Consider the following 13,447-nt stretch of genomic DNA (forward strand, 5'->3'; position numbering starts at 1 on the left):
AGACGGTCCTAGTGAGCAGATTAGCGAAATAGTCGCAACGGGGTTTAATACCCAGCTCGGGGGGAGCCTAGGGATATTTTTTTTGGGGAATTTGTAGAATATTTTGGGATTTATTAGATATTGAATAAGTTCATGGTAATTAATTGGATATGACGAGATTAATTGGTAAATATTAGGAACACTTGAGGAATTAGCGGGAATCGGGAGCGGAATGACCATTTTACCCTTAGTACCCTTAGTGAACCAATAAGCTTAGAGGGGCAAAGAGTTCATTTGTTTAAGTAGGGGATAAACTCTAATATAATCCTAAGGATTAACTCAGAAAGTGGTAGAAACTCTCAGTTCTCACTTTGCTTCTCCCTCATGATTTTCTCCCTCTCTCTCTCTCTTGTGATTGAAGTTTGAGCAACTGAAAGAAGTTAAGGGGAAAGGCTTAGGCTAAGCTAGGGAAAAGCTGAATTTGAAGCTTAAGGATTAGGAAATTGAGGCTGGTTGAAGCAGGAAGCTTGTGGGTATTCAACAAGCAATTGAGGTAAGTTCTTGTCCCTAATTATGTTAAGAAATTCTGGTTATTTGAGTGGAATTGGACTGGGTTTCTGGGTAATAAATTGATGTTGCATTAGGGTGTTAGCTTCAGTATTATTGCTGTATTTTTGTGTTTAAATTGGGTGATTAAAAGTCTTAAACTTGTAGCTAAGCTTGGTTTGGGTTGGGAGGATTGAAATTCTGGGAATGGCTGGGATAAATGAAGAAGAAACCCATAAATTCTGGGTGCGAGGGGGCGCGCCACGACTTAGCTCAGGGGCGCCACGGCCCGCGTGCCCAGAACACCCTGGGTGGCTCTCTGTCTTGAGGGAAAGCCGCGACCTTAGGGGGCAAGTTGTGGCCTGCCTCCCCTAGAGGCTTAAGGATTTACCCTCTAACTTGGGGGTGCGCTATGACCCTTAGGGTCAAGTCGCGACCCACCTGGGGTTTTTTGCCTTAGGTTGGTTTCTAGGATTGGTAAGGCTCGGGGGTTCAAACGTAGGTGCTCAGAATGATTTCTACTACCTGCTTCAGTAGAAATCGAGGTCCTGGAGGCTAGTTTTTGTCTCCTAAGTATTTATTTGGATTAAAAGTTGATGATTACCCTTTGGCCACTGTGACTAGGTTTATCACCAAGGCTCAGGACTGAGGATCGTGCTCAGAAACATTCTGCTTCTCTCGCTTAGGATTCAAGGTGAGAAAATGGCACCCTGTGTGGTTGTGAACGAGACTAAGATTCCCAATTATTGATTGCTTGTACTATGTGTTTGTAAGATTGATATGTTATACAAGAATGACAAGCCTAAGGGATCTGGAGCGGACGGCAAGCGTAGTGAGCGCAGCCCGGCCTAAGCAAGCTGAGGGAAACTAGAACAACAGGCAGCTTGGCTTAAGTGTGCCAACCTTGATTATTTGAGAACTTGATATTGTGTGATTATCATTGATTAATTGAATATTCGTACACTATTTTATGTTTAAATGAGACAAGTTTGAATGAATATTCTTATTGCTATATGTGATTGTTGCTCTTTATTTTCTTGGTGGGCCTTGGCTCACGGGTGCTACAATGTGTAGGTAAAGGGAAAGGGAAATTGGATCAACCATGAGTTGGAGATCTCTGGGGGCAGAGTGTACATAGTCAGCTGCTTGACCGCCACGACCGAGGAAAAGTACAGAGACAGCAGCCTGAATCTTGTATTTTTACGTTCGAGTGGCCACTGGTTGTACATAACTTTTGAAAATTGTTGTTATACCCAGATTTTGAGCTATGTTAAATGTAACCTCGAAAGTTGGATTCACAAATGAATGGACTCGTAAGGTTTAGAGTATGCTCCAGGACTAAATATTGAGCCTGCAAGACTGAGACGACCTCGAATATGGTGACCTCGAAGTATTCACGATCTCGGAAGGTAGCTCCGGAGATGCATCTATCCTCAGGGATGACCTCGGATCAGGGGTTCCGAGCTCGACGCACATACGATCTCGAAATCCGTGTGACCTCGGGAGATGCCATTAGCTCGAAAGCTGACGAGAAACCTGGGAGGCTAAGGCCTTGGAGATATATGATAAAAACCGAGAATATCTATAAGTGTTGTCCATAAGAGACATAATCCTCATTTATTACTGTAAATCCCCTAAAGTCGTGGGATATTATTTGGTTAGTTATACGCCCCCTGGTCTGATTATAGGCATTTAAAGCCATTAATTTTATTTACACAAAAAGAGTAACTACCCAAAATATGTGGGATAGTATTCTGCAACCTTCTCTATAAATAGAGAGGTCATGCACCATTGTAATGGACCGAAATTCTGAACCTGGAGAGAAAACTCTGAAGAATTCTTGCTAAAAGAATTTTCAGAGATAATCTTGAGTTCAATAACAAAGACTCGTGGACTAGGCAGATTTAACTACTGAACCACGTAAAAATCGTGTTTTGTGTGTTATTTTTTAATTGGTCATTACTTGTAATTGTTTACGTGCTCTTCTTTCACTGTTGACGAAAAACGGCGTCAACAGTTTGGTGCTTTCATTGAGAGCCTTAAGCATTCATCCCTGAGAAAGTCATGGCCACAAACAATCAGAACACACCTGAGGAAAATTACCCAAGACGTCCTGGAAAACAACCAATGGAGAACCCGAATGTTGAAGAAAGAAGTGGGTCTTCTGATTCCTAGGGACCACCTCCTCCACCAAGGGATGAGGATATGTACTACAATCCAGAGCGGTACATTCCTATTGTAGAACTTGAAAACCGGCAATTGATGCAGCTATTGGCAGAGGCCAACAAACGGAATGACGAGTTGACAAGGATAGCCGCAGAGGCGCATGTGGCTCAGCCCCCGCCTCCGCGCGAAAACCAAGTCCCTCCTCGAAGGGACGTGCATGTTCCTCCCCGGAGACCCCGTGGGCGTCCACGAAAAGATGCTGCCACAAGAAGGCCGACTCAACCTCCGACACCAGCAGAGCCATCCGCTCCACCTAGGCCCCAGAGGAGTACTCAGGCTCGGGCCCCGGCTAACTCGCCTTTGGAAGTGCCTGCGGTAGCTGAGAATAACCGAACCCCTGCAGAGGCTCGGACTCAGGTACCTGGGAGCGCACCAAATGCGACCGACCCATCTCGGGCAAATTCTAGACCCTCTAGGCCACGACAAGGGTGGCAGCCACCGTCGCCTATACGGTTCCCTCCGTCACCCATAAGATATCCTTCGCCCCCCCGCAGGAACGCTCAACCCATTCGAGATCAGAATGAAGGGCGTGCGGGGGAAAGACAAGGAAACAAGAAGACTTTCCAGGAGCGGAGAGGCGCCCCATCTGAGAAAAGTCAAACGTCTCGATCTCGCACGGCGGAGACGAGGCAACGTGGGAAGAATCCATCACGAAATAACCGAGCAATGAGTTTCACCAGTGATGAGTCCGGAGATACCAGGTCCATCAGTAAACATGACCGAGGTCGTAATAATACTGGAAGCCGCAAGAATCGTTCCGACCTGCGAAATCATCTGAACCAGAGTCGGGGTAATGGAGATCAAACAAATCTGGACCTGAGGGATTTCCTGAATAGGCGTAGAGATCCCTCGCGGAGACGCGAGCCTAGAATCACGATCAATGACAATCAATTCCAGACAGTACCTCCTACTGACCCAGTCCAAGAAAGAATCGATCAGCTTGAAAAAGCCTTTAGGCTTTTGAAGAATGAACGAGGAAATGGTCGATATGAGGACTCTGACGAGGAGCTCGAGCCATTTGCTCCTCATATTTCCAGTACTCCATTTCCTCAAGGGTTCCGGATCCCTCATGTCCCAACGTTTGAAGGTAAGACCGACTCGTGTAGTCATCTGAGCACATTCAACACTATCATGAAAGCCAGTAACGTGGGTTACGAGCTCAGGTGTATGTTGTTCCCAACATCATTGGCAGGACCTGCTAAAAGTTGGTTCGAAAAATATAAGAGACACTCAATAACTTCTTGGGAACAGTTGTCTAAAGACTTTAAGAAGCAGTTCAGAGCAATGATGGGGGTCAGACCAGAGGCATCCACCTTAACTAACGTCCGACAACAGCCGGGCGAAACACTAAAAAGTTACCTAACGAGATTTAATCTAGAAGTCGCCCGAGCTCGGGACGTGGATGACAATGGGCACCTGATGGCTATTCGAGCTAGTGTATTGCCGGGAAGTGCCCTTTGGGACGATATGCAAGGGAAACCGGTAAGGTCAATAACTGAGTTTAACAGACGAGCGCAGAGATTTGTCAATGTAGAGGAAGCGAGGTCGATGCTCAATGCGACTTCCCAGCCCGAAACTACAACGATAAACATCAACTCTGCCTCAACCTCGGCGGACCCAGCAGCTCCAAAGCCTGCCACGGAGAACTCCTCCAAGAGGAAAAAGAACGAAGGAAGTAACCCCGAAGCCGAAGGAAGAAAGAAGAAGAAAGGGGAGAGGTATTTCTCCGTGTATAGAGTATACACCGAGCTCAATGAGTCTCGGGAGAACATATACCTGGCTAATGAAAACTAGGTCCCCTTTAGGCGTCCGGACCCGATGAGAAATCAAAAATCCAAGAGGGATTCCAGTAAGTATTGCCGGCTCCACAGAGACACCGGGCATACAACTGATGAATGTCGACAATTGAAGGACGAGATTGAAGGGTTGATCTCAAGAGGTTACTTCCGACAGTATGTCAAAAACCAGAGTACGGGTCAGACGGCTGTGAGCCAGAGAGTAGCCGCGCCTTTGACGACGCAAAACAATAATTCCCGAGCTCGGGAAGAAGACAGGCCCCCGCCGATAGATGGAGAGGATGTAATAACCATATCGGGAGGGCCTCACTTCGCAGGAGTGGGCAGGAATGCCCAAAAGAGATATGTTAACGAACTAAAGACTGGGGATGGATCTCCTTATGAACCTAAACCTAGGGCTCCCAAAATTCAGAGGATTGAGACACAACCAATAACCTTCACCGAGGAAGACGCCTCCCATGTCTAGTTCCCTCACCATGATCCGCTGGTCATTACTCTTCAGCTGGCCAACAGGAGGGTCCACCAAGTTCTCATAGATAATGGGAGCTCAGTCAACATACTTTACAAAGCAACCCTCGAGAAGATGGGACTCTCCCTTTGTGACCTGAAAGCGTGTGCAACTACATTGTACGGTTTTTCAGGAGAAGGAACCGCCTGCATGGGATCCATCGAGCTCCCCGTGACCTTAGGAGATTATCCAGTCTCGGTAACCAAGATAATGGAGTTCGTGGTAGTAGACTTACCATCTGCCTACAATGTGCTGCTCAGGAGACCCGCCCTGGCTGGGCTGGGGGCAGTTTCATCAGTAAGGCATCTGGCCCTTAAGTTCCCAACCCCTAACGGAGTCGGGACATTGAAAGGAGACCAGTTAGCAGGGAGGGAGTGCTACAGCATCTCCCTGAGAGGAAAGAAACAGACGAGCGCACAAGCACTCGTCATCGTACAAAACAAAGACGGAACGATCTTAGAGGTTGACGAAGAGATTGATCCAAGGATTGAGGAGAAAGTTGACCTCGAACCTTTAGAAGAGCTCGAAGAAGTTCAGCTCGAGGAAGTTGATCCCTCGAAGAAGGTGAAGGTCGGAAAACACCTCCAAGATGAGGCAAAATAGCAATTAATTTGCTTTCTGAAGAAAAACTAGGATGTCTTCGCATGGTCGCACTAAGACATGGTGGGGATAAGCCCGAATGTAGCAAGCCACGCACTGAACATAGACAAAAGCTTCACCCCGAAGCAGCAAAAGCGAAGACAGCTGGACGAAGACAGAAAGAAGGCACTGAAGGAGGAGGTCGACAGGTTAAAGGCAAACAGATTCATTAGGGATGCCTTTTACCCTGACTGGGTAGCCAATCCGGTGTTGGTCCCAAAGCCCAATGGGACGTGGAGAACCTATATTGACTATTCAGATCTCAACAAAGCTTGCCCAAAAGACAGTTTTCCGCTACCGAGGATTGACCAACTTTTGGATGCCACGGCGGGGCACGGCCTGATGTCGTTCATGGATGCCTATTCTGGATATAACCAGATTCCCATGCATGCCCCCGACCAAGAACATACGAGCTTTATAACGGATAAAGGGCTATACTACTATAATGTCATGCCATTCGGGCTCAAGAATGCTGGAGCCACATACCAGCGGCTCGTAAACATGATGTTTTCAGAACAAATAGGGAACAACATGGAGGTTTATGTTGATGACATGCTTGTCAAGTCTCAACTTAACAAGAACCATGTTGATGACCTCGAAGAGTGCTTCGGCGTGCTCAGGAAGTATAACATGAAGCTAAATCCTCAGAAGTGCACTTTTGGGGTATCTTCAGGAAAGTTTCTGGGCTTTATTGTAAACTCTCGTGGAATCGAGGCTAATCCCGACAAGATCAAGGCCCTGATTGACATGCCTTCACCTCGGAAGCACAAAGATGTCCAAAGCTTGACTGGCAGGATGGCAGCCCTAAGCAGATTCATCTCGAAATCTACGGATTGTGGTCTTCCATTTTTCAACTTATTGAGAGGAGGTAAGAAATTTCAATGGATGGAGGAATGCGAGCTGGCTTTTCAAGAGCTCAAAAAGCACCTTGCAGAACCACCCATCCTGTCGAAACCTGAAACGGGAGAAATACTGTACCTATACCTTTCAACCATCGAACACGCGATAAGCGCTGTGCTCCTTCGAGAAGAAGAGAAGGTGCAAAGACCCATCTACTACATCAGTAAAAGATTACTGGGGGCAGAGTCAAGATACCCATTGATGGAGAAACTCACGCTCAGTTTAATTCATTCATCTTGTAAACTCCGCCCCTATTTTCAGGCGCATCCCATCCATGTACTGACTGATCAACCGCTTAGGCAAGTCCTGTCTAAACCAGAAGCTTCAGGTCGACTTCTTAAATGGGCTGTTGAGCTTGGACAGTTCGAGATCACCTAACACCCAAGAACGACCATTAAGGCACAGGCGTTGGTGGATTTCATAGTGGAATGTGCTGGTATAGCTGACGACGAGGTAATAACCACGGCCCATGAGCTGTGGAAACTTTACGTCGACGGTTCATCAAATGAAAATGGAGTGGGGGCAGGGGTCATTCTGGTTACCCCCGCAGGGAGTAGATTCCATTCTGCCTTAAGATTTGGCTTTACAGCATCGAATAATGAGGCCGAGTACGAGGCTCTACTCGCAGGACTTCGTATAGCAAAGGAGCTTAAAGCTAAAGCTATACATTGCTACACTGACTCCCAGCTCGTGGTTAATCAAATCCTAGGAGAATAGCAGGCTCGCGGCACAAGAATGGCAGCTTATCTGGAGAAGGCAAAATCCGCATTGGAGTATTTCGAGTTTTATGCAATCGAACAGGTTCCCCGAGAACAGCACTCAAATGCAAATGCCTTAGCTCGACTCGCCACATCCACCGAAAATGAAGAGCTGAATGTTGTACCCATAGAACACCTATCAGCACCAAGCATTAACGAGCCAGACGAGGAAGATGTGTGTATGATCGAAACAGAGCCAACCTGGATGACCCCGACAGTTGATTATCTCGAAAATGGAGTTCTTCCAAAAGATCGGAACCAGGCTCGAAAGTTGATGTATCAACTTCCCTGTTACACCATTTTGGACGGAAAGCTATACGGAAGGGGATATTCCATGCCGTTACTTAGGTGCGTAACCCCTCCCGAAGCTAAAAAAATCATTGAAGAAATTCATGAAGGGTTCTGCGGAGATCACACCGGGGGGCATAGCCTGTCCAAGAAGATCATACGCCAAGGATACTTCTGGCCAACCATCAAAACAGATTCTTTCGAATACGTGAAAAAATGCGACAAATGCCAGAGATTCACCACAATACCCCGAGCACCACCATCCGAACTGACCATGTTGACTTCCCCATGGCCTTTCGCGGTATGGGGCATCGACCTCATAGGCTCTCTCCCGACTGGTAAGGGCGGAGTAAAATATGATGTGGTCGCCGTGGATTACTTCAGAAAGTGGACGGAGGCTGAACCGTTGGCGACTATAACTTCAAAAAAGATCCTTGATTTCGTAGTGAAAAGCATCGTGTGCCGCTATGGGGTACCAAGGAAGATCGTATCCGACAATGGAACCCAATTCGATTGCGACTTGTTCACCGACTTTTGTCAAAAGAACGGCATAGTAAAGAGTTTTTCGTCAGCGGCCCACCCTCAAGCGAATGGCCAGGTCGAGGCCGTAAACAAAACTCTCAAAAGTTCTCTGAAGAAAAGGTTGGAGGAAGCCAAGGGACGATGGCCCGAAGAATTGCCCCAAGTCCTTTGGGGATACAGGACCACAGCTCAAACCTCCACAGGGCATACCCCGTTCTCTCTAGCATACGGCTGCGAGGCAATGTTGCCCATCGAGGTCGAAATTCCAACGATCCGAACTCAGATTTACAATCAAAGTTCAAAACACACTCAGCTTGAGGAAACCTTAGACTTGATTGAAGAAAAAAGAGAAGAGGCTCAGCTGAGAAACGTTGCTTACCAGCAACGAACTATCAGGTATTTTAACAAGAGGGTTCCAGATCGAAAGTTCAGAATGAGAGATCTGGTGTTGAGACGCGTATTCTTGGCAACGCGAGATCCAGCAGCTGGGGTGCTTGGACCGAATTGGGAAGGACCGTACCAGATAGATTCAATCATCCGTCCCGGTGTGTACAAACTTGCGAGATTGGACGGGAGCATGGTACCACGAGCATGGAATGGCGAACACCTTAGACCTTACTATCAGTAGTATAGGAAAAGTGTTGCCTATAACCATGAGTGTGTATCTGTATTAGTTTGTTCGCTTTTTGAATTCCATCAAATAAATATTTATTTCGATCAATATATTATCTCTTTTTATTTTTCATTTTTGCAATCTCTCTTAATTTAATAACGTATGGTCGTACTCATAGGATATTAAGGGGGCATCATTGGTATATATACCATAAGCTTAAAAAATAAAAAAATATATACATAAAGTATTTGGATATGACCAGATACGCGAGCTTAGATAGTTCGGACATAACCGAATTATCAAAAACATAAAGTATTTGGATATGACCAGATACGCGAGCTTAGATAGTTCGGACATAACCGAATTATCAAAAACATAAAGTATTTGGATATGACCAAATACGCGAGCTTAGATAGTTCGGACATAACCGAATTATCAAAAACATAAAGTATTTGGATATAACCAAATACGCGAGCTTAGATAGTTCAGACATAACCGAATTATCAAAAACAGGAAACGTTTGGAGTTAACCAAATGTGCAAACTTAACAGGTTTGGAACAAACCAGCCAAAAAACTAATCGACGATAAGTAGGAACCTAAACCTACTTCGAGATAAATCGAGATCGAGGCTGGAATGTCTTAAAGAAAAATAGTTTCGAACTTTTAACCTTGGAGCAAAGACCGAGGATGAGGAAAAGTGACTAAGCAAAAAAGATATAACCAAATCATTCACATTACATACCATATAAGTACTTTCGAGTTCATGGTTAAAGTAATATCCGACGTTGAAAAATAACGAGGTCGGAAGCGGATAATTTGAACAAACTATGCATGAATGCATTGAGCTTCGAGCCTAAATCCACAATATGTTTGTATGAATAAATAAACATAAATGATTCATCCATATAAAGTGTGCAAAATATTTCGAGCCAAGAAATGTAAAGTATATATAAGTCAATATTTAAAGAAATTGTATCAGCCCCGTGGGCATAAATTAAAATAATCACAAAAATAAGGGGACGCAGCCCCAATAGATGGTTTCCCCGAGATCAGATTTAAGAAAGAGGAGTCTCCTTGGCCTTCTCAGCATCAGCAGCACTGGACTCCTCAGGACGAATAGCATGGCTATCCTCCTGAGCTCCCTCCGAAACGGCCTCCCAAGCAGCCTCTTCCTTCTCGAGCCGAGCAACCTCTTCCTTCTCGAGCCGAGCATTCCACCTGTCAAGAAGTGTCGCCTCGTGAGGACCTAAGAAGCTGGTATCCAAATCTTCATTGTTGGCCCACATTCGGTACATGGCCGAGTCAACCGCTTGATCCTTCTTCTCTTTGTACTCAGCAAGGAGACGAGCTTTTTCATCCTCCATGATGTCAAAGGTGGTGGCCTTCTCATCTTCAAGCTTCTTTTTGGCCTCCTGGAGCCGCGTGACTTCCTTCTTAAGACTTGCGAGCTCGGCATTCTCCTTCTCAAGCTCCTCGAGCTTGGCTTTCAGCTTCATGAGCTCGGAGGCCATGCCCTCACGTTCCTTAGCTCCTGCATCAAGCATTGCAGTGGCTGCCTTCAGTTCATCGCTTGCTTTGAGGTGGAGATCCTTCACCTCCTGGGCATGAGACTTGCTCGAGTAGATCTCGTTGTTCAACTTATAGTTGAGTTGGGCAGTAAAGGCAAGAGACTGGCAAAAGAAGAAACAATCATTAGCCCCAGGTCAGTGTGATTATAACCAAGAAGAAGGACTGTAGAAGGACACTTCCCGCGACAGCGAGCTCGATACTCTTCTCATAGAGGATAGTGCAGTCTTGGGTATCGTTCAAGCATTGCCATTGGGGAGCTTCGAGACTGCCAAAGCTCTGGCCGATCCGGGACATAACATCCGAGACCAGCGTAGACCCATGGAACCCAGCGGCATTGTCGACCACATATGCATCCATGTGGGTGGAAACTGATAGCTTCTGAGCTTGAGAAGTAGAAGGCTTGCTAGAAGGCGGACCAAAGGATGACTGAACCACCACAGGAGGTTGGGGCTCTACCATAGTGGAGGGACCGACCAGCGAAGTCGGTGCCACTGTAGAGGCGACGACCTGCGAGGACGGCGCCGCTGTGGAAGCGCTGGCCTGGGAAGTCGCCGTAGCGATGGAGCTCGAAACCGGTGGAGCAGGAGGAGGGGTTTTCTTGGACCTCTTGGGGCCCTTGCCCGGCCAGTCAGTCTTCAGCGACCCCGCTCTGGGACGCTTGCTCCTCTTGGCGCCACCACTTTCGATGATGTTGTCAAGGTCGGAATCCATCTTGCCTGCACAAGTCACAACACAGTGTGAGTCAGTAAAAGAGAAAAGGATATAAGTTGTTTCAGTATCACACAGACATATAAAGTGATGATAGAGGAAACCTAACTGGAACTCTCCCCCGAGCTAGAGCTTGGGGACCATGAAATTCCCCCGTCTTCAGAGGAGGCGGGGGGAGTGCCTTCCCTATATGTGGGTGATAACCTCGAAAGGTCCCTATAATCGTTGGTCCCGTACTGAACAGCTATCCCGTTCCACACCTCGTCCGTAGTATACATGGCGTCGTACTTTCCGAGCCCACTATCAAACCTATGGACATAGTCGTCTACCCAACTCCATCTGTAGAAGTGGTATCTATCCTGTGGGCATTAGACTAACCTATTGGGTTTATGTTTTAGTAAGGTGGGGGACAACATTCTCGAGGTAGGAAGGGCGTTACCTTCATCTGAATCTGAGCTCGAGGCTTCGTCATTAGCCTCATTCCCCGACAGCGGACTCCTTATGCGAACTGGAAGTGGCAGCCTTGCTTCTCTCCTCGAAGGGAGGGTGCCTGTGGGCAAAGGCACCTGCTCCCAGTGTTCGTACTTTTTATTGGACCAGTCAGAGGTGGACTGGCCCTCCCCCAAAAGTTCGCATTTTCAGAGCCTGTCCTCGTGTAAAAGGTATAAGAGAGACCTCTTGCCATGGGGGAGTTGGAGCAGGGTCTCTCTGTGCCCCTTCATTGTCTCGTCAGGGGTGGGACGCTGAAAATTGGCTGAAAGACAGAACATATTTCAACTAAGTACGGATCTAAGAGCTAAAGTCCCGAGCACAGAAAAATAAATAACGAGAATACTTACAAATCCGCCTGAACGAGTAATGCCGAGACGGGGACAGACCGTCTGTCCAGAAGGAGGCCCTTTTGAAATCAGGCGGATGATTGGGAAGATCTTCAAAGACCTTCTTCTCTTTGGGATAGCTCGAAAGATAATAAAAGCCATCTCCTCCCTGAGCTTGGGAGGGGTTTCTTTTCAGACAAAAGAGATATAAAATCTCTTGAGGCGAAGGTCCCTCCCACGTTAGCTCGTGGTATAGCGACCTCAGGGCAGACAACACCCTGTAAGAATTGGTGTTAAGTTGGAACGGAGCCAACCCAACGAAATCCGTGAAGTCCTTGAAAAAAGACTTCAAGGGCAACAGTGCTCCCGCCCTCATGTGTTCCTGGCTCCATGCCGCGTATTTCACCTTGGCGTCGTGGCCCCCAGGGGCGAAGCAACTTCGTTCGTGGTCAGTCGGAGCTCGACACTTTAAAGAACCTGACAAGCTGAGGCCATGGAGGGCCAAGATGTCAGTTATCTGACTAGTCGAGGTAACCGAGCTCCAATAGTGCTCAGCCTCGAACATTTCTTTCCTCGGCTGTGAGGAAGAAGGTTCCCCCATTAGTGAAAATTGGAGCTCTCCTAGATGGTATGCGACAGTGACCTTTAGTGCAGGGTCGAGGGGAATCGGCCTAGGTCCTGAATTGGATTCCGGATATAGGGCCTCCCGAAGAATTATCCTCTTCCCCTCTATGACCTCGTCTATCTGGCGGCGGTAATGAGCTCGAATATCCTCCTGTTCGCGTGCAAGCTCGTACTCCCGAATCCGGCGTTGATTCCGAGCGAACATCGATTCTGGGCTCGGGGTTTTTGGCTCGTAAGGGATTGCCAGCAATGACCCCCACCGTCTTTCCAGATTCTGTGACATCTAGCGAGAAAGAAAAAATGGTGAGGGCCATGCATGCAAGAATTACGAGTTCGAAAAGACGAGCTCGGGGTTTAGGAACAAAACAAGCTATATATTAAGACCCTTATTAAAGAGTCAGGACGTGCGTTCCACGAGAAAGGAAGGAGAGTGGATAATTTTTTGAAAATCCCGAAAATCAAGTGAAAAAAGAGTGGCGGTTAACCAGAAAAGGCAGCCTTGGGTTTCGTGCATTAGCCAAAGCCAAAGTTTTTTACCCGAAATCTTGGTGTACAAGAAACGTCTCTTAAAATTTTAAAACCCAGGAAACAGAAATCTTGCTCAAACATCAAAACTGGGTATGAACCAGTGATGTAAATTATGTGTTGGAAATCTAAAAAGCATAAGAGCCTATCGGATAGAAATCTTCTATCGTATTATGCTAAGAATGTAAACTAGTACATACAAAGACACAGCAAGAACAGCATGAACAAAAACTGACAAAATGGAAAACAAAGATTGCATACTTACACAATAATGGCGATTGCAGAGAGATCGTTGAATGAAGGAGAGGTTGCAAATAAGAACTCACGGACTCGAACAAACCAGGGTTTCTTTGTTTCTTTGGCTGAAAAAACATGCACGGGATAGAAGTTTTATAGGAAGGTCTCTAGTTTCATTTTTTTTTCCTCT

Source organism: Humulus lupulus, chromosome 3 (assembly GCF_963169125.1).
Source record: "Humulus lupulus chromosome 3, drHumLupu1.1, whole genome shotgun sequence".
Classification (NCBI taxonomy): Eukaryota; Viridiplantae; Streptophyta; class Magnoliopsida; order Rosales; family Cannabaceae; genus Humulus; species Humulus lupulus.